This window comes from Myotis yumanensis, unplaced genomic scaffold, assembly GCF_028538775.1.
Source record: "Myotis yumanensis isolate MYYU_CA2020_CCGP unplaced genomic scaffold, mMyoYum1.0.hap1 SCAF_17, whole genome shotgun sequence".
Taxonomy (NCBI): domain Eukaryota; kingdom Metazoa; phylum Chordata; class Mammalia; order Chiroptera; family Vespertilionidae; genus Myotis; species Myotis yumanensis.
The window spans coordinates 44,097,192-44,117,280 of record NW_027223768.1 but is presented as its reverse complement, the minus strand read 5'-3'; the positions used below and the strand labels follow the sequence as shown (position 1 = coordinate 44,117,280).

The window sequence follows — 20,089 nt, the reverse complement described above, 5'->3', positions numbered from 1 at the left end:
TAGAGGATGGTGGGTTGCAGTCATCTTTTGACTTCAAGCAGATTCCCCTGAAATGGGCAACACCAGACGCTCTTAATTATGGGAGATACTGTTCCGAGAGTGATGCATGGAACGTTGGCATCCTCCTCCAGGGGACCTTCAACTTAGGGGTCTGTGTATACCATTTTTTGCCACTGGGGGAGATTTTTATCCATCTTTTCAGATTTAAATGAATCGCTGCCTTTTTCATTGCCTGAAGAATTTTGACTCCCCCCCCCCCCCCCCGCCCCGCTCTTGTTTTTCTCATTTGGATAAGGATTATCACTTGGATTTTCACTTTTGTGTTTTTAAACCGCCATCGTTCCGTTTTCTCCTTTCCTTTGCCTCTTCGTTAAGTCTGGTAGCACTTTCCGGTCATTGCTTGAGTGATGCCGTTTCCGACCTTTTCTGTCCTCTTCATCTTTTTTCTCTCTTTCTCTGGATCTACTTTCCCTTGACGTGTCCAATCCTTTCCTGCCTGTTTCTCGCTCCTTACTCTTGATTAGTGGTGAAGGAGTCATCTCCATTGAGTTATCATTGTCATCAGCACTGCTTTCATGAGATTTAGATGCACTTCCTCTGGAAGATGAAGACCCGCCAACAGGCCCATTGTGTACTGCGTTCTTCGGACTGGGGTCTTTGCGATGAAACTCATTTTCAGGTATCATGTATGACTTCCTACATTTCAACTACCCAGAGTAGCCGGTAGCTAATGCATGTAGACGACGACTTTTCCCTTTTTCTTCTTGGCAGATTTTATGCACTCTTTTTTCCAAAGCCTGACCCAGATTTAAAACTTTTGGGTAGCAAGGAAGTATTTTTGTTAGCACAATCAAGATATTCCTCATGTGAATATATTCACCTGTTTCAAGGCAATGTACCGATGCCTTGGTTAGTTTGTAGTGCCATTTATGTACCACATGTTGGAAATTTTCATAGTCTAGTTGATCAGCTTGATTTCCCCGATCAAATCCTGTTGCCCGCAGTATAGTAAGGAATCCTGGGTGGTTTCCACATTCCTTTCCGTATGTGGCTCTATCACTGTGCCACCTAGTCACAGTCTCTAACATACAGCAAAGAAACCTCCCATATCGACGCGCTTCATTTTCAGTACAGCTTGCCACTGTGAAAACGATGTCAGAGAAAACTCGATCATAGCAAAGAAGTGTGGAGAAATTTGGAGTTTTCTCTTGATGTACCAATTCAACAAAACGAGCACAGTAAACAGCGTCGACTGCTGAGAAAATACATCGAGGAAATATACACAGCTGTAAAAATTTTGTGATGGTCTCCTTTGGTCTAGATTTGGCTAAAAGCCAGTTGTCCTTTCTAGTTTCAGTCTCTGTAGAACTCGCTGTACATGTTCCATTTGTTTCTTTTCTTCTTCAAGCAGCTTGGCCACAGCGCTCCTTTTCTTTTTTCTTTTTCTCTGGAGGCATTTCTTAATTGTCATCAAGTGCTTTCATCTGGACTTCAAGTTTACTGACTTCCCGATCATAGCTGGTGTGTGGAACTGCAAGGTCATACGTTGTCAGTGACCAGAATGTGGCATAGAATCGTGGGCTGATGTCATCCCAGACATTGGAAACGTGCAGTGAGACTACCGCTTCATGAACAGGCGCCATCACCATTTCACATGATGCTATGTACTTGTGGACTTTATGTTGCTGTTTACTTCCCTTGTCTGATTTTTTAAGTTCATCATATTTGGATGAGATATGGCGTGCATACGTTGGCCTACACAAGAAAAATGCTGCATCATGGGGTATATGAAATTCGTGATAGAGCACATCAATCGAAAGCACTCTCTTTGTGTACTCTTCTGTGCTTAGATTCAATGCTAAAAATCCACCAAACTGTACCAAGGTATCATGACACTGGTCATAGAGCTTTCCCACTAGTTCCACATCTTTCTCTCCACCTTCCTGTAAGATCACCCTATCCCCCTGCTGAGCTATCATCAAAACAAGGGGAAGAGCAAGGTCATAGTCCAATAGGGCATCCTTTAATCTCTATGTTTCTGGTCTGGCCACAAGAACCTCCCTCAGCTCTTAGTTGCTCTCCACCAGTCATGGCCTCTAGTTGCTCCGTTGTCATCGTCTCTTCCCTGGTGATTTCTATTCCTGCCATTTTATGTACCACTTCTTGCAATATGAGCAGGCCAATACTTCTGCCTGCCTTGAGCTGATGAGCCACATATTGCAGAAGACCAGCCAGATCCATTGGATATTTAGGAAAGACTGCAGCACAGAAACTAACAAGAGGCCGAAGCCAGCTTGAACTGGTTGTATCTTCGTGTTTCATCCTTCCCTTTTCTGGATTTGCTGAAGCCTCGATGATACAATAGGCCAAGACATCGTAATTCAATGAGGTGAGGCATTTCAGTGAATCTACTACAGGTGCCATCAACTCATCACACATCTGTATTTTTGCCAAGATATAATCAAACAAAATAGTTGGATTGCTGTGGCTCAATTTCCCAATTTATCTTCCAGAAGGCCTCACATTTTCCTTGGTGAGATGGCCTCAGTCATACAAGCATTGCAGTCCATTAGAGAAAGAGATGGAAGTAGGGCCTGGTCAGTAATGCCAAGTAAACACCTAAGAATAATGTCCACTTTCTCTTGAACCTCTTGTTTCCTTCCATCACACTGAAGCTCCTTCATAAAGGATTGGCCTATGCGCACCACTTTTGCAAATAAAATGGGATCCCAAGAAAGGTGGGGACCGAGGTAACAGAACATACTGAAGGCATCTGTCCTCAAATCCTCAAAGCTCCCTGCTTGTTTTAGTGCTCTCTTATTTTGCAAAGCACGAACAGGTGACCCTTCAGCACCTTTAGGAACACCAACTCTTCGGTAGAGAGGCTCAATAGTTATGTGAATAAGCTTGCAAATAGCAAGAGCTATCAGCTTGTGGGAAGCAGCATAGTATGGAGGCATCCAATCCATCATGTTCTGCGCATGCTGCCAATCGCCAATCTTTAATAAGGCTTCTAACAAACCAAGTTTTTGGTTGTCAGGTGGCTTTTCTACTGTCTCCTCCTCCTCTTCCTTTGCCTTCTCTTGCTTATCCATTTTTTCAGAAGACAATACAGCCACCATAAGTTTTCGAAGATTGGCCTTAGGTTCCACCACTTCTCGTTTATATTCATCCATCATGCAATTATCAGCTGGAAGAAGATGTACATAAAGATCATTTAAATCAATAAGATTACCTTGTAGGAGCACTGCTGCAACTCTGTATAAAGATGAAGGAGTCTTTCCATTCAGCTCCTGGTAACACTTGAATTTGAACCCAAGTATATAACAAAGTGTTTGCGGCTCACACATATTCACACAAGATTCTAATAAAGATATGAAGAAGTCATCACATTCTGGTCTGCATTCAAACACTTCTAAAATGACACCCAAAACTCTATTAGGATCTAGATGAAAGCTTCCTACTAAGGATTTGATATTTTGTAAGATTAAATCACCAGTCATATTTCCCAATAAATCTTGCCCCAATTCAACAATCAGCTTAGCATAGCCTTCATTCTCTTCTCTTAACAAGTTGAACTTTTGCTGCGTATAAGAGTTTTGTCTTGATTTTCACTGATCTTTGATGGAATTGCCTTGATTGTTTGATAAGTCCTAATGATTCCAATGTTTCTGGATCCAGGAGTTCCTTTAGAATCGTGTCTGAAACGAAATACAAAGACGCTGATACCAATTGCGTAAAACAGTCTCTCTTGCTCTTCTCTTCTAAAACGGTTGTCTCAATATCTAACATGCAAAAGACATCAGCAAGAATGGAAGGCACATCCTCACGAAATTCGCTGATGTCATTGAAAACATCAGCTGCTTGTTCGGGCTTCAGATTTCCTTGAATGACATGGTGTGATAACTCATAGAGAGCTCGCTGGAAATCTCTGTAAGTGGAACTGCCGTGGCTCTTGTTTTCGCTGAGAAGCCAATATAAGTCCAACAAGTCATCTCTCCCTGATTTCGCTCAGTTCTTTATCCACTCAACCCGGACCAACACCGACGCTGCCTTCATCTTCCCCGCCTTAGTGACAGAGGCCCGGAAGTGCCTCACATCAGCTTGGGGTCAACGGGAAGTACCACCCACCAGAAATGCCGGGAACTGCGCCTTCGCTTTTCAAGTTTCAGGCCCCAACAATTTATAAAATAAGATAAAATAAATAATGAAAGAGCATATTATACCAAAGATCACTCTATTAAAGTGCTCCAAAAGTAGGCATTTTTTTGAGATATTTACTAAAAAAAAAAAAAACATATACATTTAAATTCCATACTCACCAGAGGGCCAGGGGTTCCCAAAGGTTTGCACGGAGTCAGCGAAGAAGGAATGACACGGAAACAGCCTTCAGTTGTTCTGCAGCCTAGCCAGGTTCTAGCCAGGCACTTCAGTGGCCTCTATGACCCGAGACAGGGTCTTTGCGAGATCCCTCCTCTGAAAGCTGCCTTGGAGAGCAACGAAGGCGACAAAGCTCCCAGGCCTGAGAAGCTCTGCAAATAGAAGGCCCTGGGCCGCTCACCTTGCTCCATTTTATAGCCCAAGAGCTTGGTGGGAGGAGCCAGAGACCCACCAATCGGCCGGCCCCAGGACTGAATCGCCGTCATCACCCATTGGAGGTCAAGTTTAGGGTCGGGACGCTCATGCCCCAGGCTAGGTCCCCTGCACAGCCCGCCCTTCAGGTGGCATTCACCAAAAGCATCTCAAGGAAACGTTCTCCTGAACCTGGCTGCGATGCCTGGTGTCGCCTCTTGTGCGGACTCCTCGGACCCAGGACCCGTGAAGAGTGTTGGGGGGGGGGAGGTTATTTTATTTTATGTTATTTTATTATTTCTTTGCTCATTTCTCTTCATTCATTGCAATTGATTCTATTTCTGGGCAGTGAATGGTTACAAACATCAGTCCCATTTGTATTTTTTTAATCAGTAGAATTTCTGGATTTTAAGGACTATTTCAGTGCTTATCGTTGCCTGTCACATATCTGTCTGTCCTTTCCATCCGTGGCAAACGGATGCCCTTAAACCTAATGAGTTTACTAAAAAAAACAAAAAAACCCAAAAAAACCCAAAACTTAAAAATGACCTTAACCACGTGCTTCATTTGAAAATTGACATATAACTCTATAGAAGCCCTGTTCACTGTCTCTGCTATCCAAGTTGTCAACTGTCCTTGAATACATCTAGCAGTGATGGAGTGTGGTGTGAGGTAGGGCTTTACCTTGGGGGTGGTTTGGGGTGTGTGTGTGTGTGTGTGTGTGTGTGTGTGTGTGTTTCTCTTGGTTTTTCAACCTCCAATGTAATTTGTCCTAAGTCAAGAGTCCAGGTAACCACACAACGAAAGTCTATGGGAGGCACTCGAGAAATGAGAGAAAGGAATTCAAACGTAGCACTACAGAAAGTCCTCAACATACAGGACGAGAGAGCAGGAAAACAAAAGAGAAACAGAGGATTCCAAAACACTCAGTAAACCATAACATCGCAAGCACCCTTAACTGGCTATAAGCTCTTCCAGTATAAACAGATGACAAGATCCAATTGAAAGACAAAACGGAGCCCTGCAGATGTGGCTCAGTAGGTGAGAGGACCTATCATGCAATGGAAAGCTGAGGGTTCCATTCGGGGTCACAAGGGAATCCTGGTCAAGGGCACACACATGGTTGCACTTACCAGGTTCTATCCTGGCTCTTGGCAGGGTGCTTTTGTGGGAGGCACCAACCAATGATTCTCTCACATCAATGTTTCTCTCGCTCTTTCTCTCTCGTTCTCTCTCTCTTTCTCCTTCTGCTGAACATGGCTGTGATGCCTGGTGTTTATTCCTCCAAAGGAGAGCGTGGGGGAGGGGTGCCGGAAGGGGGAGACCGGAGATGCAAAAACACCAAACTAAGCGGGCCTTGGAGGTCATGGGAGGCAGAGGTTGAAGTTGAGGTGAATAAAATGTGTATGCTTTTGTATATTAGCTCTGAGAGCAGGATGCCAGAGGACAACAGAAGCTGGTGGAGGCAGGCGAGGTGCTCCCCAGAGCCCCCAGATGGAAAGGGGTGGCAGAAGGCCTGCTGTAGGTGGAGGCATTGGGATCTGCTGCTGGGAAGACTTGCAAGGGTCTGTGCTGAGGGAGGATGACGAAAACAAGGCCCCCGTGGTGTAAAGGGCTTCACTGAGGACAGGACTGGTGGGGAGCACAGGGCCAGCGAGGAGCACAAATCCTGCAGGGAGCACAGGACCCGCCAGGAGCACAGCACATGCCATGAACACAGGGGCAGCACGGAGCCCAGGACCTGCGGGGAGCACTGAGCCGACTGGGAACACAGAGCAAGAGGGGAACACTGGCTCCTCAGGGCGCACAGAAATGGCGGGCAGCACAGGGCTGGCAGGGAGCAAAGGGTCCTCCTGGGACTCAGGGCCAGCAGAGGAGGGCGCAGGCGCGGGCTGAGGGGCGCAGGCTGCCAGTGTCTGAGGCGCAGCCTGGGCTCCCTGGCCTTGCTGCTTGCGCAGTCGCTGAAACCTTTGCTCTTTGGCCCTGCGGCTCTTGAGCCACGCCTTCACTTGGTCCTCCTGCAGGTTCAGCCTGGCCGCCAGGGTCTCGCATTCCTCAAAGGTCCCTTAGGGTTTGCCTTTAAAGAATTCCTCCAGGACTCGCAGCTGTTGTGCGCTGAACACCGTGCAAGGCCGCCGCCGGCGGCATAGCCGCGTCCTCTCCCTCCGGGGGCTTGGGGACAACCGGGAGCCAGTGTGAAAACCGGGGTCTTGCATCCTGGATGCTCCTTGGCCCTCTGGGCTAGGAGCTGTGGCAACCGCCCTGCGAGTGCCGCCTTAAATAGTTGGTAGGTACTCGCCACCCAGCGGTCCCAACCAATGGGGCTCGAGGCAGCGCTGCCCTCAGGCCCCGCCCCTTGTGCAGGTGTGTGCGTGCATGCCTGCGTGCATGCGTGCCTGCTTTTTCGCACGCCTGTGCGTAGGGGTGGGGTGGGATGGGGGTGAGGTGGGGCAGGCGGGTCCTGGGGGAGGCCCAATCATTGATTAGTCCTTTGACCTAGCAGCTGCATGCGCCTGTCTTAGGGCCTGGCAGACATAGGTGGCCAGACAGCCATGGCCCTGTGTCGTAAGTGTTTCCCTCCACGTCCTGCGTGGTTCAGGGTTCGGGTCTGGAAGTGGAGCCACACACAAATGAAATAGAAAAGACACAAGATAATTTGGGAATATGGGGGACCAGGCGAGCAAGTCCAACTCAGGGAGAAGGACTTCCACTGTGCTCAGGCCTCACCAAGCTTTTATAGTGAGAGGTAAACAAGGTAGTGATTACCATAGTTACACAGTTCTTGTGAGTTTCACTTGTTTTGACCATGGTTACACTTCCTGCACTTCCTCATCCCATTAGCTTTCCCAGATAAGATCTAGGGAGTGTTATAAGGTCAAGCCTAATTATGCTACGAGGACTGTGCCCTCTAAGCTAGGACTTGTTTGTGACTTTGCCAGCAGGTCAGTCTGAGGCTTAACCCTATATCAATTTCCCACATCTCACCCTTTTTTTATTATTAAGCTACTATAACTTACACATCAAAAACAAAACTGGCTAATTAAAACAATAACAATGCCAATCCGTAACCCAAAACATTTTAAAACTTAAGCATAACATTTCAAGAACAAAAAATGGTGTAAGTCCCAATTTCAATGTCCAACAGTTCTGAGTCCAAGTTTCAATGTCCGACAGTTCCTTATGTGTACACGTCAGCAATGATATTTCAGTTCTGGATGGTGAACAAATGGTGGCAATGCAGGTCTGACCCTCTCTGGTTTGATCCTGGGCAACCTGCAGCGACGCACAGCTGCTGACTGCTAGCATGGCAAAGCGTCGTCAGTGTCTCCATCTCTGAACTGTCTCTCCTCTTGTCTTCATGGCTGGAGCATTCCTGAGAATTTCTCTCTGTTGCAGGAATCCACATGGTCTTGAAGTTGTTTTCTGAAAATATACAAACATATTCTTGACCGAAGGTTAATAAATGGAATTTTACTTGGGGTCCTTTTTATATTTGCCCAAATGATTTTCCTTTGGCTTGTTTTGACACCATGTGTGTTTTCCTAGGTGTCTGTTAGCATTATAAATGAAAAAAATATTTTCTAGATGTAATTTAGTTACAGGATATTTTCCCTTACATGGTATTTTTCCACTATCCCCCCCTTTTTTGATTTAATTATTAGGAGGATTTTTGGAAAATTTATAATGCAGTCTAGATAACTGTAAATTTTAATTTTTTTTTGCACAAAAATATGACTGCTTTAGGATCATTGCATGTTAAGCAAATTTACCATGAAATGAAAATTTTGGTTAATACTTCTTGAGCCAATTTGAATCTGAAAACCTGACTGCTATTTTACTGTCAAATTTAATACTCTAACAACAATCTTAGTTTACACTGTAAATGTTAATGGAAAGGATTATTTTGCATCCTTGAGAAAGCCCTGAGCATTCCTGGTGTTAGGTTGGATGTAGATATAGGGTAGCTGTTGTCAGCCAAGTCTCTGTTGCCTGGGTACTGATCTCAGCTGGGCCAAGTCTCTTTCTGTTACCTGGGTCCTGATCTGGGCTGGGCATGGGAAGCAAGAAGCAGCCATGGGGGCAGGAGACCTCCCTCAGAAGGGGTGAGTGTTCAATCCCCTGCATAGTTGGGGGGGGGTGAGGATCCGTGCTCCACCTCTGTTGACCCCCAAGTTCTCTTCTGCTGGCCCGTCTGCGACTGTGCCTGTCTTAGGTTGTTCCTCCCCGAGGAATCTTACCCGTCTTTGACTAACCAGCCATCCTCCGGGGCCAAGCAGGGTGATGTGAGGTACAGTTCTGTCTCCTTGGTAGCCTATGTCCCTGTGGCCTCCACGCCCAGCAATTGCCTTGGGATTCCCTCGCCTGCTGGCGGGGCCCCGGCATTGCACATATCTTGGGGAACCCAGGTTTCTTCTTCAGGGAGGGCCCAGCTCATGCCATTGGGAGAGAGACAGATCCACGGCACCAGCCACCATGAGGCTTCAACCTCAGCATGAACAGAGCTCAGGCAACAGCTGTGGGCAATTGGATTGTAAGAAGAGGGACCCTCTTGACAAAAAGAGCAAGAGAGGTCAATATAGAATGCTCAAGTGCCTTCCCAGGGGGCCTTCCACACAGTGGAAGGGATTAAATCCTTTAATGTCCTTATTAAATTTCTGCCAGACATTCAAAGAATTAGTTTGTAAATTTGTTTAGGATAAATGTACAATGACAGTGTAGAACAATATCATGTAAGGATATTCTTTGCTCTAGGCCATGGCAATTCAATTTCCAATAAATAATAGTGGAAGATATTTCAAAATTTTAAAATTTCTCCTTTTTATTAATTTTAAGATAATATTTTTAAACAGCATTCCCTATCAGCTTGTTTGCATATACAGAGGGATCATGGGAAGCCTTCAGTAACCTTTTGAAAAGAGTTTTACTTTACTAGGCTGCTTATAAAGATACTGGCTTCTTATAGCAGGAGTGTTTATTAATAAAGTTAGTAAATTTAGTAAAGCTTTATGTCTGATTCACGAGGTGCAAACACTGCCCCGCCTCCAGCCTAATTTAAAATGCAGCTGCGAGGAGCTTTTGTCATTTTAAACGACATCTTAAAATTCTACTGCTGTATTTTAAGAAATATAAAACAAAATAACAGGAGGAGAATCGAAGATGGCGGCATAGGTAAAACACCAGAGACTGCCGCCGTGGACAACCACTTCAAAAATACAACTAAAAGTTGGAGCGGACATCAACCAGAACCACGGGAAGGCTGGCTGAGGAGAGTCTCTTCAACTAGAAGCAAGAACAACAGCATTCCGACGCTCAGCGGAGGCGCAGTGTGGAAAATTTAAAGGTACGGCGGTGCGGTGGTGAGGGTGCGCGCGCAAAGCGGGCTGGCGGCTGAGGGCGCGATTGTCGTTTTCAATTAGGAGCGAATCTCAGACTCTGGGCTACAGATCCGGGCGAGTCTCTAGGGACCCAGACTCAAACGGGAGAAGCGGGACTGTCTGGCTACGGCCCCTCCGAGGTTTGCAGCGATTGCTGGGACAGAGAGGCAGAGCCCCTGGGGACGGACTGAGAGCGGCCATAGCTGCTCCCTCCCCCCTGCCCTGTTGAGCCCGCCCCGCCCAAACCCTGCGCACAACCATTTGCCGACCGCCTCAGGCAAGGGCTGGACTAGCACCTCCCCAGAGGACTGAAGTTTTCCCACAGCTGATTTCCACCGCCAGTCGGCCTGATGGTCAAATCCCTCTAGTGTTAACTACAACAATTAAGGCTTCGCTAGAACAAGACTGCGCACAGAGACCACAAGGGGGTGCACCAAGAAAGCATAAAAGATGCGGAGACAAAAAAACATGACAGAAATGGAGGATATGGAGCTAAGAATCGCAATTTTGAGGGCTTGCCATAAATTTGTGCAGAGCCTCACGAAAACTAATGAGACCCTCGATGCTACGATAAAGAAATTAGAAAGTAAGCATACACGGACTGAAATAAAGAATATTATACCCAATAGCAGACCAGAGGAGTGCAAGAATCAAACCAAAGATTTGACAAAAAACACCCAATTGGAAAAGCATAATGAAAAAAGAATCCAAAAGTGTGAAGACAGCGTAAGGAGCCTCTGGGACAGCTTTAAGCGGACTAATATCAGAGTCATTGGAGTCCCAGAAGATGAGAGACAGCAAGATATTGAAAACCTATTTCAAGAAATAATGGCAGAAAACTTCCCCCACCTAGTGAAAGAAATGGACTTACAGGTCCAAGAAGCGAAGAGAACCCCAAACAAAAGGAATCCAAAGAGGACCACACCAAGACACATCATCATTAAAATGCCAAGAGCAAAAGACAAAGAGAAAATCTTAAAAGCAGCAAGAGAAAGAGGCTCAATTACCTACAAGGGAATACCCATACGACTGTCAGCTGATTTCTCAACAGAAACTTTGCAGGCCAGAAGGGAATGGCAAGAAATATTCAAAGTGCTGAATACCAAGAACCTACAACCAAGATTACTTTATCCAGCAAAGCTATCATTCAGAATTGAAGGTCAGATAAAGAGCTTCACAGATAAGGAAAAACTAAAGGAGTTCATCACCGCCAAACCAGTATTATATGAAATGCTGAAAGGTATCCTTTAAGAAGAGGAAGAAGAAAAAGGTAAAGATACAAATTATGAACAACAAATATGCATCTATCAACAAATGAATCTAAGAATCAAGTGAATAAATAACCTGATGTACAGAATGAACTGGTGACTATAATGAATCAGGGACATAGAAAGGGAATGGACTGACTATTCTTGGGGGGGAAAGGGGAATGGGAGATTCGGGAAGAGACTGGACAAAAATCATGCACCTATGGATGAACTCAGTGGGTGGGGAGTGAGGGTGGAGGGTGGGGTGGGAGCTGGAAGGAGGGGAGTTATGGGGGGAAAAAAGAGGAACAAATGTAATAATCTGAACAATAAAGATTTAAAAAAAACAAACAAACAAACAAAAAAAACAAAATAACTTGTTTTGCCCTTTCTTAGAGGCAAAAACTTAAAATATATTTATTAATTTATATTTGATAAAGCTTTCCATGTGATTTCAAGTATATTAAATTGGCTTTATTAAAAAATCCTTTAAGAAGAGAGAATAAACTTTTGAAAACATTTCAGGGCCCATGAAATGTCCCAAAGTCATTCCTTGGTTATAGTTTCAAAATCCAACTTGGAAGACCATCAAATATATATGTGTATATATGATTTAAAGATTATATACCTTTTATAATTATTAAGAGATATCAATTAAATTAAAACTGATCTTTGTATATAAAAATTTCAGTTGGGATCACAGAATTTATCCTCTTTTTAAATCAGATCAATGAGTAACATATTTTGAATTCTAATTATTTCAGAGAAAACAAAAGTTATTTTTTCAAAGATAAATCTCTATACTTTAGGCATTTAGCTACCTCAATTACATAATTTTTCCCAATTCAATCCGAACCTTAAACTTTTAGCTGGCAAGTCAAATATTTAGCATTTCTCAATCAATAACATTTTTAAGAATAAACTTCAAAAATTCAAGACATAATCAACCAACAGATTTAATTCTGTCCTCTAGATTTAGTATGAGGCACACTCAGATCAATATTTCAGCATTATTTCACTTCAAAATACCTAAGTATAAGTTTTTAGATTCAAACCCAATTATCATTTTAAGGCAGTTGCTTTGGCAAATTTTCTGTAACAGACAATTTTACTGAATTTCTTTGAGGCTTTTAAGATTAACTTTGGAACAGGCTTTATTAACATTTCAAAAATCACTTTATTATGGAAAAATAACAATCTTGTTGCTATAACCAGCCTGCATTTCTTCCCTGGGTCAAATTCGCCATTTTTCTTAGGAAATAATCAGTCTTGGGTTTTATTCTGTACATTTGTAAAGAGATTTCAGCTCAAAACCTCTATCTAAATGTCCAAAATTGGACGATGCACGCTTTAGTTCCAAGCCAGTTTTTCTCTTTATACGTGCACAGAAATCCCAGACGAATTTTTTTAATTTTGTAAAACTTTTCAATTAGAATAGTTGGAGAGGGGGCATCCATATTGGATGGCCATGTGCTTTCTTCCCTTCCCCCACCACCCTGCTTTGGGGGAAGTTTCAACAAATGACTCAGATGGCGTATTTTTCCCAAAGTCATGCTTAATAGAAAAAGACATTTTAAATTTTTTCCTATTTCGCTTTCTAAAGTCATGGCTAGCACCCAAGGTTATCTTAGTCAAAGTTTGGTTGTCATAAGATGTTCTCCAATAATTTTTTAACAAAACTAATCTTTTTATGGGCGAGCCAAAAACTCTGCCCTCTCCTGCCACCTTTGAATCTCTCCACACCAGAGGTGGATTCTGTAGCGGAATTTCATTTCTTATTACAGATTTTAGATTCCAAATACAAATTAAGATTTTAATTTGAACAAGAAACCACATGAAGATGACCATGGCGCTCTTTTTTTCCCCGCCTGATTTAAAAGAGTACCTTTTAATATTACAATTTCTTTATAATTTGGTGTTTTTGCACAGGTGATTCTATTAACGGAGAATTAATTAGGACATGGAGGTGGAGGGAGCCATGAAGGCCATTCCTCCCATTTTTTCTTTTCTTTCTGCTCCTCTTTAGGAGTGGAAGGTGCAAGGGGAGGAGATTTATCCTCCTTGGCCTCTCTCGAAGGCTCTAGTAAATGAAATACTGTGTTCCACAAGGAAAAACAGTTTGGAGGCAAGTTTTTCCCTGCTGCTGACCTTTTTTCGATTTCTAACTTTTTGGCAAACTTTTAAGATCTAATGTACCTTTTTCGAGAAAACAAAAATTATGTTCTATAACAACATGCAAAAACTATAAGAGATTATCTCCTGGAACTTTAGCTCCTTAAGCATGCAACGCAACAGTCTGTAATAAAGTTTCTTACTTTTTTAAAAGCCCAATCTACTTTTTTAAAGCCGAATCCTGCCCCGTTAGCCTGGTTGAGAAAACGTTCCCACACCGCCTACAGCTCCGGACCACTGTAGCTGATTGTGGGCATTTGTGTGCGGTGAAATAACCCCTCACCTTTACGTTGAATTTTCCTACCTTTATGGTGAATTCTTTGTTCCTCACTTTGCCAGTGAAACTTCGTTTTTTCGCTCTAGCGAAACCTTCACTTCCAGAGTTCCCAACGGGCGCCAGATGTCGTAAGTGTTTCCCTCCACATCCTGCGTGGTTCAGGGTTCGGGTCTGGAAGTGGAGCCGCACACAAATGAAATAGAAAAGACACAAGATAATTTGGGAATATGGGGGACCAGGCGAGCAAGTCCAACTCAGGGAGAAGGACTTCCACTGTGCTCAGGCCTCACCAAGCTTTTATAGTGAGAGGTAAACAAGGTAGTGATTACCATAGTTACACAGTTCTTGTGAGTTTCACTTGTTTTGACCATGGTTACACTTCCTGCACTTCCTCATCCCATTAGCTTTCCCAGATAAGATCTAGGGAGTGTTATAAGGTCAAGCCTAATTATGCTACGAGGACTGTGCCCTCTAAGCTAGGACTTGTTTGTGACTTTGCCAGCAGGTCAGTCTGAGGCTTAACCCTATATCAATTTCCCACAGCCCTGCCCTCAAGAGGACTCGGTAGTGTGCTGTTCCCGAGGGGGCTTTTATTAGAATCCATGTGAGAGACGATGACCTGCGTGATGAAATGCCAAAGGAAACCACACTGTGAGATCTCCTAGCTACATCAGCTCGCCATCTGAACTGCCTCTTCCCGTTTCAGGGTGTCTTCTCCCCTAACTGGACATGATTTATGCTTCCTGGTAGCACGTTGGTCTCCACGAGAGTTGACGGCCCTGACGTCCACAAGGGATAACCCAACTGATTCCTTGGTTTGTAAATTGGGACTGGAGGCCCCCTGCTCCATGATGTCTAAAAGAGAAATAGGGTGTGTAACGAACCAAAAAAAAAAAAAAAAAAGACTGTCTAGAACTCTGTCTCCTGGCCCGACTTAGCAGAGCCATAGAATGATGTCCCACCAAGATTTTTCCGTGAGAGCCTTTGTTATGCCCGAATGAACTTGCCTGAACAGGGTCCCGTCATACAGAGGCGTCTATCACCTGAGGCAGAAGATCTTGGCTGTGTCTTAAGCAGATCGTGTTGAAGAAAACATTGACAGAGGCTACAACCATGTTTCCAAGCAGCCATTGGGGAAAGGGCTGTGTGAACCTGAATGTATGTGTTCAAAACCGCATAAGGAAAACCACCACACCAACACTTTGCTTCTTTTGCAACAGATTTTCTTGTTCCAATATGGGCAAGCATTGCTGACCTGAAAGATGAATTTCTTACAAAATTCTATATTCAAAGTTTCCAGATCACCCTAGCTTCCTGCAATGGATGTCACATTTCTATAAACAACTTTCATTTCCACAGACATTTCATTACTTGCTGAGCTGTGTGTTGAAGGGCTCTTTATTAGTGTTTGCACAGGCAGTTTCTCGCGTGCGCGCATGCGTACACACACACACACACAGCACTCATGCCCTCATATTTTCTAATATAGAAACAACTAAGTATGTGGGTTTCCATTTGGGATTGCTGTATCCTTGGTGTGGGATATTTTAGGTTGAGTAAGAAATAAGTGATCAGCGAATGCCTCGCCTTTGAGACACAGTGGTTTGTACACTGTGAGTGGTCCCGTACATGACCAGTGTTGTTTGATGAATAAAAGGTTTCACCTGATTTTACCCTGCATCATTTCACTCGAGTGAATAATGTGTAAAACAGCGTTGGTATTCCATGATTCCCTCTCCTTTGTTGAGTTCCGTCATGTTTTCTAAGGGAAGGACCATGACTGGAGGATTTTCCACATAGCTGACATGCCTAGGGCTCTTCTCCCGTGTAGGAACTCTGGTGTCTGATGAGATTCGCATGTTGGCGTTCACACACTGACCGCATTCACATGGATTCTCTCTGGTGTGTGTTATTAGTAACATGTCGACAGCTCAGACTTTTGATGGAAAGCCTTCCCACACATGGGACATACATGTGGTTTCTGCCCCATGTGCATTCTCTGGTGCGGGTTCAGGCCAGAGCTTTGACTAGTGACATTCATAGCACTGCTTGCCCGGATGGACTCAATCCTGCTTTTCTGTGGTAAGATCTTTGATTGAGAGCTTTGTCACATAGGGGACATTCATGTGATTACTCTCCTGTGTGGATGGCCTCATGCTATCTAAGGAAAGAACTCTGACTGAAGGCTTTCCCACACTCACTGCACTCATAAGGCTTCTCTCCATTGTGCATTGCATTGTGGTTTCTAAGCCCAGATCGTTGCAGAAAGCCTTTCCCTCGTCGATGACATTTACATGGTTTCTCTCTTTGGTGCGTCATGTTCTGCCCTTTGAGGTTGAAAACATTCCTGAATGGTATCCCAGGGTCACACTGTGGTGTGCCTGTCATTGTGTCCTCTAGTCCAGGTGATTTTCTGCACTGTTGACTGACATCTGGTTTCTCTCTTACGTGAACTGAGGAATGTGGAGACACGGCTGATCTATGAGTAAATTCATCACTTCAATCAGCCCTTGCACCCTTCTTCCAGAAGCTGCAGAGAGCTCGCATTTTCACGGTATGGTGGGCAGAGGTAGGATTCTGGACATGTTCTGAAGTCGTCCAGGTCAGGGAGGGCTCCTCGGATGGGGTTGGGGCGGGCATGGACTGAGGGATTCTGAGAGGGGTACTGAGGCTGCCGAAGGACCACAGAAGGGAGGGGCACCTTTGGAGGGTGAATTCCTAAAGGCTTTTAGTGCCCCTGAGGGTGGGGATGACCTTGATTGTGAGTGAGGGATTAGGCAGGGACCTAGAGTTGGAGCCCAAACTACTGTCATTTCAAGGAACATCAGACTCCACTCTCCTCTCAGGGACCTGAGCTTTGTAGCACAACCATGATGCCAAACATGATCTGACATGATCAGAAATGAAACCCAATCACAAGCACGACATATGGTGCAGACTTTTATTAGTACGGGATAAAAAGTAGATGCAGCGGAACTTCATAAATCATTTCATACAGCATAATACATAAAATAAAATAAGTAAAATACCCACTCCCCCCATCAAGACGTGATGCGTCTTCCCGGTGTTCAATGTTGCCACGAGAAGGGGTTGAATCCTCCAAGTCCAGGGAATGCGAAGGGAAAAGCAGCAGGAAGCCGCGATTCGCAGGTGTGCACACTCCGAAAGTTCGCCCAGTCCTACGGGCGCCAGAGCACACTGCCAGGAGTAGCGTGGAGGCTGGGCTGGGTCCTTGGGAAGGTTGTGGGCAGCAGCTCTCCAGTGGGTCCTGCACCAGCAGCAGCTATTTCGATCCCAGCACTCTGAATGGGTAACGAGGTCACGTGAGCCCCAATGGGCTCAGCCCGGAGCACCGACACAGCAGCCCAGGCAGGCCATCATGTGCATGCACAGTATCCACCAAATGGTGTCGGCGCTGATGTCTCAGCTGGGCCCTGGCACTCCAGAGGATGCCGACATCCCCGCGAAGAGCCCAAGCCGCAGAGGCAAGCGCACTCCTCCATGCCTCCACCTGTAACGGCCACCACAGTCCACCGATATCGTATGTAAAAAAGTTGCTCTCACCCCTCCCACTGTGGAGTCGCTGGCTGTCTGACCAACAAGTCGCTGTGCTGCAGGGAGGGAGACTTATATATACCGAAGCGGGAGGGCTGAGCCAATCATAAGCCACGCTAGAGCAGCCACGCCCATTGCGGCGGTGTGATTGGTGGATTCCCGGTGGAAGAGCCTGTCTGTGGCTCCGCCCCCGCCTGCCAGAGCCCAAACAGCTCTAACTTTGGAATAGAAACCGACAGGATTCAAATCACCTCGTATAAATACAGACGTCCCAAGGCAAGGAGACACAGAACTTGGCTGGGGAACCTAACCAGAACTTGGCTGGAGATCCGAGACAGAACTTGGCTGGAGATCCGAGACAGAACTTGGCTGGAGATCCAAACCAGAACTTGGCTGGAGATCCAAACCAGAACTTGGCTGGAGATCCGAGACAGAACTTGGCTGGAGATCCTGGCCAGAACTTGGCTAGAGCAATTAGGAAGCAACTTTAGAGTGAGGGAGCGCTCGCTTCCGCTTCCGGGGCGGCTGATTCGAGGGGTTTGTTTTTTCCACCCGCGGCACCTTGGAAGAGCGCCTGCAGCACGGGCCATGCCGTCCGAGAGCCGCCGCTGCCTCAGCCGCCGCTGCCTCAGCCGCCGCCGCCGGGAGCCCCTGCAGGCGCTGCGCAGCTCCGGCAAAGGTCGCCTCTGCTACCGCCGCGACTGGCTTCTGCGGGGCGAGGATGTTTTAGAAGAACGTGCGTCCACTCCCCAGCTATCTTCTTACGCCGGATGGGTGGTAGATCATATCCTACCCCCCACACAAGAGAACCTGTCTGCCTCAGAGACTTCGACATCGTCTAGCTCCACTTCAGGCCTGGACCAACCTTCATTTGTTCCCAGGTATCCCATAAGAAGCCTTGCCTTCTCACCAGCATCCCCGAGAACACCAGCAACACCAGGTGGGACCAAGAGCACACGTGGGTCCCAGCACACGGAACCCATGTTACTTCGGTCCTCCAGGGGCATCGAGGTGGAAGGCTGCATCCGAATGTATGAGCTAGTGCACAGAATGCAAGGAACAGAGGGCCTGAGGTTGTGGCAGGAGGAGCAGGGGAGGAAGGTGCGAGCACTCTCTGAGATGGCATCTGAACAGCTGAAGCGTTTTGATGAACGCAAGGAACGGGAGCATCGCAAAGAATTCCAGGACTTGAGGGAAGTGCTGGACAAGAGCTCCAGAGAAGCCCTGGCACAGCAAGAAAAGCTGAAAGCTGAGCATCGCTACAGAGCGGAGATTCTCAACCTGAAGCTGTGGGAGGCAGAGCAGCAGCGGCTGCGGAGGGAGGAAGGCCAGTTCCGCCTGCGGAGCCTCTATGCCCTGCAGGAGGAGCTGCTGCACCTCAACCAGCAGCTGGACTCCGTGGGCCAGCACAGAGACCCGAAGGTGGACCTGCTGGCCTTGCGGAGCCGAGGCAACCAGCTGCGAGGCCTCATCGCGGGGATCATTCGGACCACCTCAGAGAACGGCGTTCCCACGGCAGAGGACAAAGCCGTGGCCGAGAGCGCGCTGCAAGAAATGCGGGACCTCCTGACGGTCGCCAGGGCGTGTGAAGACAAGAGGAGGAGGCAGATTGAAGAGGAGGCCCGGGTGAAGCGGCAAGAGGCACAGGTGCAGCAGAGGCCAGAGGTCCACAATGAGTGTCCCGCTCCCAGCCAGGGCCCGGGAGGGACACTGAGTGATGGCCTCCAGGTGAAGGTCCAAGACAGTACAATGCAGTGGCACCAGCAGCTGCAGGAGGCCTCCCGTCAGTGTGTGCTGGCCTTTGAGGGACTGACCGGCAGCAAAGACAGCCAGGTCAAAAAGATAAAGATGGACCTCCAGAAGGCAGCCACTATCCCAGTGAGCCAGATCTCCACCATCGCAGGCTCCAAGCTGAAGGAGATCTTTGACAAGATCCACAACCTGCTCTCTGGGAAACCTGTTCAATCTGGTGGGCGCTCTGTGTCCGTCACACTGAATCCACAGGGCCTGGACTTTGTCCAGTACAAACTGGCAGAGAAGTTTGTGAAACAAGGAGAGGAAGAGGTGGCCTCTCATCATGAAGCTGCGTTCCCCATCGCCGCCATAGCGTCCGGGATCTGGGAGCTGCACCCGAGGGTGGGGGACCTCATCTTGGCTCATCTGCACAAGAATTGTCCGTACTCTGTCCCTCTCTACCCGGCTTCCAGGGAGGGAATGGCTTTGGAAGACTATCAAAGAATGCTTGGCTACCAAGTGAAGGATTCCAAGGTGGAGCAGCGGGACTGCTTTCTGAAACGCATGTCCGGGATGATGCATCTCTATGCTGCCATCATCCAGCTCCGGTGGCCATATGGAATTCGACAAGAGGTTCACCCTCATGGCTTAAACCATGGCTGGCGCTGGTTGGCACAGATACTAAACATGGAGCCCCTGCCGGACGTGACGGCCACCCTCCTCTTGGACTTCTTAGAGGTGTGTGGGAATGCCCTCATGAAGCAGTATCAGGCCCAGTTCTGGAAGATGATGCTTCTCATCAAAGAGGACTACTGCCCCAGGATTGAAGCCATTACAAGCTCGGGACAGATGGGATCCTTCAGACGCCTCAAGCAGTTCTTGGAGGAATGTTTGCAGCGCAAGGAGGTTCCTGTCCCCAAGGGCTTTCTGACTTCCTCCTTCTGGCGTTCCTGACGTCACTCGTCACCCCCCGGCACCGTTTTGTTGCAGAGGCGCAGTAATAAAGCCACTGAGCAGAGCTGTGTTTGAGAGAGCACTGTCAGATTTAGAAACCTACCAATATGTATTTTTATATATCTATTTATGCCTTGTGGCTAGGAAAGGTTTTCATGGGCCACTGATGACTCCTCAAGGGATCCACAGGACAGAAGGGGAAT

General features: G+C 46.5%; 2 pseudogenes; one reads left to right on the top strand and one right to left on the bottom strand.

Annotated features, from left to right (window-relative positions):
- Positions 1-326: 326 nt before the first annotated feature.
- Positions 327-4,059, bottom strand: LOC138995504 (THO complex subunit 2 pseudogene; annotated as a pseudogene).
- A 13,727-nt stretch (positions 4,060-17,786) lies between these two features.
- LOC138995503 (mRNA export factor GLE1 pseudogene) lies at positions 17,787-19,886 on the top strand (annotated as a pseudogene).
- The last annotated feature ends 203 nt before the right edge of the window (positions 19,887-20,089 follow it).